The sequence below is a fragment of the Bubalus kerabau genome, chromosome 2 (genome assembly GCF_029407905.1).
Source record: "Bubalus kerabau isolate K-KA32 ecotype Philippines breed swamp buffalo chromosome 2, PCC_UOA_SB_1v2, whole genome shotgun sequence".
NCBI classification, from domain to species: Eukaryota; Metazoa; Chordata; class Mammalia; order Artiodactyla; family Bovidae; genus Bubalus; species Bubalus kerabau.
In genome coordinates, this window is record NC_073625.1 from 83,452,326 (window position 1) to 83,457,863 (window position 5,538).

A 5,538-nucleotide genomic window follows, 5' to 3' on the forward strand; every position below is an offset into this window, starting at 1 on the left:
CTCTTTACCAGTTGAGCTATCAGGGAAGCGCTACCCCAAACTAAATGGAATCGAAATCCTAAAGTGAGTCTCAGGAAACCAAGGATATAGATTCAGTGTGAAGGGTTGCTTCTCACCCTGCCTGTCCTTGGTGGTCAGACAATGCATGCCTCCTGCATCACCAGCACTGGAGTGGCACGATCGTAGACACCATATGAAAGAGAACTTTAGCATACAGTTAGCTGACATGGTGCTAGTTCTCTACAGTCATTTTCCTGGACACACGACCTAATTCTTTTCTGCATCTGATGATCTCAACAACTAATCCTGTAGCTATTTCTCTTACTGTATTTCTCCTTAACTTCAAGTTATGTTTAGATGTCTGAAATTCTTCTTCTGAAAAATAATCCTAATCACTCTCAATAAGCTGAGTTTTTTTTGTTGTTATTTACAAAAGGCTACTCTGACTTAGGGCAGAGTACTTTAAAATAGTGCTCAGATTATATTAAATTTTTTAACACTTACAACCCGAACATCATCTTTATATGCATACTACCTTGGCCAAAAGAGTAATATCTTGACACACTTCACTAATGCCACGGCTCACAAATATCAATAAAAATAGGATTTTTGCTCAACAAAGATTAAAAAGATTTACAAGAAGGAAAATGAAATGCAAAGTTAATTTTTCCAAAAGTTTAATTGAGTTAGTCAAATGTAAATGCTCTGGAAATACAAATTCTGAATGAACAAATTTTCCATGAAATTCAGGCTAAATATATTATGGATTAGCAACTTAACCTTGAGAAAACAAACCATTGGAAATTGTTTTATCCTTGAAAAACTAAATGCAGAACCAATTAGAACATTGCTGCTTTGATTGAGATGGAAATTTTTAAATGCTTGGAAACTTAAATTTTATATAATGCACATGGAAAAAAATTGCAAAGAGGCAGTATTTTTTCTCTTTTTATAAGGTTTCACCAGCCATATGAGAGACCGTGTAATAGCTGCAAGGAAAGTTTGCTCTAAGTGGTTTTAGTTCGAAGTTTGAAGTTTGAATACTCTATGTAAAAAGAAATACTTTGAGAAACGATTTAAAGCTCTTTGGTAATAGTAACACAGTTGACACAATGTCATACATTATAATGCAGAAAGTTGCTACTTTACAGATTTACTATGCCAAAAGAAATGAAATGCATTTTGCTGTGGTCACCCCACAGAGGAGAGTTGGATCCCTCAAACTCGCAATCTGGTTTGGATATCAAGATTGATGATGCCACAATCTCTCCAAAAGAGTATGAAAAGGCTTACTACTCATATAAGGAGGTTTTTCTGGGGGAAAATAGAATGGGCTCCCAAAGTTCAAGGATAGCTCGAAACAACAGTGAACAGAGCTTGTCTTTAGCATTTGTGTGGTAGATTGGAGGGATGAGGTAGTGTGACTGAGGCTTGTGTGGTTTGGAATTCCCACTAGTACTGGGAGGATGCACTGGGCTTCCTTAACAGCTGGACCAGATGCAGAGCAGAAGGGGAAAGGGAGTCATGAGCTTGATATCTGCCAGCAGTCAAACACTGAACATTGAATTTCACTCTTTATTGCATCTGATATCTGACTGATGGCCAATGCAATATTTCAGTTAACTGAATTTCAATTCAGTTCATTTCAGTCACTCAGTCGTGTCCGACTCTTTGCAACGCCATGGACTGCAGCACGCCAGGCCTCCCTGTCTATCACCAAATCCCAGAGTTGACTAAACTCATGTCCTTTGAGTCCTTGATGCCATCCATCATCCATCCATCTCATCCTCTGTCATTGTCTTTTCCTCCTGCCCTCAATCTTTCCCAGCATGAGTCAACATGACTCTTTTCCAATGAGTCAGCTCTTCATATCAGGTGGCCAAAGTATTGGAGTTTCAGCTTCAATATCAGTCCTTCCAATGAACACCCAGGACTGATCTCCTTTAGGATGGACTGGTTGGATCTCCTTGCAGTCCAAGAGACTCTCAAGAGTCTTCTCCAACAACACAGTTCAAAAGCATCAATTATTCAGCACTCAACTTTCTTTATGGTACAACTCTCACATCCATACATGACTACTGGAAAAACCATAGCCTTGACTAGACAGACCTTTGTTGGGAAAATAATGTCTCTGCTTTTTAATATGCTGTACAGGTTCGTCATAACTTTCCTTCGAAGGAGTAAGCATCTTTTAGTTTCATGGCTGTAGTCAACATCTACAGTGATTTTGGAGCCCCCAAAGATAAAGTCAGCCATTGTTTCCACTGTTTCCCCATCTATTTGCCATGAAGTGATGGGACCAGATGTCATGATCCTCGTTTTCTGAATGTTGAGCTTTAAGCCAACTTTTTCACTCTCCTCTTTTACTTTCATCTAGAGGCTCTTTAGTTCTTCTTCACTTTCTTCCATAAGGGTGGTGTCATCTGCATATCTGAGGTTACGGATATTTCTTCCGGCAATCTTGATTCCAGCTTGTGCTTCTTCCAGCCCAGCGTTTCTCATGATGTACTCTGCATATAAATTAAATAAGCAGAGTGACAATATACAGCCTTGACATACTCCTTTCTCTATTTGGAACCAGTCTGTTGTTGCATGTCCAGCTCTAACTGTTGCTGCTGAGCTGCATACAGATTTCTCGAGAGGCAGGTCAGGTGGTCTGGTATTCCCATCTCTTTCAGAATTTTCCAGAGTTATTGTGATCCACACAGTCAAAGGCTTTGGCATAGTCAATAAAGCAGAAATAGATGTTTTTCTGGAACTCTCTTGCTGTTTTGATGTTCCAGCGAATGTTGGCAATTTGATCTCTGGTTCCTCTGCCTTTTCTAAAACCAGCTTGAACATCTGGAAGTTCACGGTTCATGTATTGTTGAAGGCTGGCTTGGAGAATTTTGAGCATTACTTTGCTCACGTGTGAGATGAGTTAAATTGTGCAGTAGTTTGAGCATTCTTTGGCATTGCCTTTCTTTGAGATTGAAATGAAAACTGACCTTTTCCAGTCCCATGGCCACTGCTGAGTTTTCCAAATTTGCTGACTTACGGACTGCAGCCCTTTCACAGCATCATCTTTTAGGATTTGAAATAGCACACCTGCAATTCCACTACCTTCACTAGCTTGTTCGTAGTGATGCTTTCTAAGGCCCACTTGATTTCACATTCCACGATGTCTGGCTCTAGGTGAGTGATCACACCATCGTGATTATCTGGGTCATGAAGATCTTTTTTGTACAGTTCTTCTGTGTTATCTTCTGTGTATTTTGTATAGTTCTTCTGTGTATTCTAACTGAATTTAAACTTGTTTAAATAAGCCATCCCCATAATCCACATGGCCTGTAGCCTGAGGCTGGTAAAGGAGGTAAATGCTGTTTTCAATATATTATTCAGGAGTTCAGTGTCATGTGGATTTGGAAGTGAAATGAGTGCTTTGGTCACTATTAGTAATAGGCTTTAGAACTCTGGAAGGGGTAAGGAGTTGTTTGTTTTTTTGTGTGTGTGGTGCCTTGCATTATGACTTCGGTATAGGCAGAAATATGTGTGATTTTGATTTATTTTTTTGTGTATCTATGAAGCAAAAGATCACCAGACCTCCTTACACAAAACGAGGCAACTTTGCATAAACAATTTTTTTCCTTGCCACTAACAGAGAAAATGGCCAAACCACTGGCAATGAGCAAGAGTCTGCAAAAATGAGCAGATGGGGCCAGTTTTTGGCCAGGGTAGCCAAAGCTGACAGTATGCCTAAAGTACAGCCAATTATGCAGACTTTTGCATCCTATCTTTGATCAAGGACATCTTGCTAAAGGGATACAAAGCAGCAGCCTTCAGTCAGTTCCATCATGTGTGATGGTAGTTCTGCTGTTCATAAAGTATATGAACTTGCTTTGCTGTTCACACAGTTCTACTCAAGGATTACACAGTGGCCAAGGAACTGAGGACACAGGAGTTTTCCTGTAGAATCATAGCACCTTTCAATATGCTGAGGATGGAATAGGCAGTCTTCCTGTAGATGAGATACAGCACCTGCCTTTGACTCTATCCTCTAGAAGGAAGTCTCTGTGGTTGCATTGAACTTGTGGAGTGTTGTTTCTGTAACCCAAGACAAAAGGGAAGCTAAGAATTGAGGGTCTTAGGCTTAGGCCTGTGAGAACTTCTGTCTCTAGTGGAGGCCAGTATGCAACCAGCAGTGGCCACTTGCATAGCATGTACCGTGGAATCAAGGAGGCAAATTTCTTATATCAGAAGTCAATAAGCAACTCATAGCTATCTTCACCAGCCCAGATCCTCCAGAAGGCATGAGAGAAGGTTGACAAAGTGCCTGCAGTGAAGGAGACTCTGAAAAGTGAAAGTGTTAGTTGCTCAGTCATGTCCAACTTCTTGTGACTCCTTGGACTGTAGCCCACCAGGCTCCTCTGTACATGGAATTCTCCAGGCAAGAATACTAGAGTGGGTTGCCATTTCCTTCTCCAGGGGATCTTCCCAACCCAGGGATCAAACCTGGGTCTTCTACATTGTAGGCAGACTCTTTACTGTCTGAGCCATCAAGGAAGCCCCAAAGGAGTCTCCCACAGATACTAAAGAGAATCCCCACTGTCTTGTAATGTGGATAGATTTTTTGAACATTTTATTATAGAACACCTTATTTAAGGTGGGCAGATTTTTCAAGTAAGAGTATAAAAGGCTTAAATAAAATTTGAAACTGAGAAATGCATTGCCCCCAGAACCTAAAAATACCTAAAAGGTGTTTGGCTTGTTTTAAATTTATGAGTGCTAAGAGGGTCAATAATTGTTTCTTAAGTGTCAGAATGGCTTCAGTTCACCTAATAATTTTCAGAAATTTAACTGTGAGGCTTTGTACTATTTGCGGGGCTATAGTTTTGTGAGTTCTGTTGTATTTGTATGTCCAATGTGAGTGTGTCAAGTGTATCTTCTTGGAAGGGAAAGGGGATGCCTTCATTATAATGGCTAATGTGTGTTTCTGGAGAGAGTTGTACGTGGTTAAGAATTTGCCTGATGTTGCCTTGTGACTTCTACAGCTAGATAAAGGTACATTGGTCTCTTCAGAGGAGAAAGCAAACTGCAGCTTAGAGGTTATTGAAACAGGAACTGACCAGAACACATTAGCCAAATCTATAATGAATGGCAACTTATTTACCAGATGGTAACTGGATGGATTCAGGATTTTTAATAACCCTGGATATGAGGCCTTGATGTATAGGATCAGGGCACTGAGGTTGGGGTAATGCAACATTGTGTCTGCTCAGTCGCTCAGTTGTGTCGGACTCTTTGTGACCCTATGGACTGTAGCCCACCAGGCTCCTCTGTCCATGGGATTTTCCAGGCAAAAATACTGGGCAGGTTGCCATTTCCTCCTCCAGGGTAGCTTCCTGACCCAGGGATCGAACCTGCATCTCTTATGTCTACTACATTGGCAGGCAGGTTCTTGACCGCTAGTGCTACTGACCCATTAGGTGCCATTTATTCTTTCCAAGTTTAAGAAAAGTGTAAATTGCACTGTTAAATAGAGAAACAGTGGGAATCATT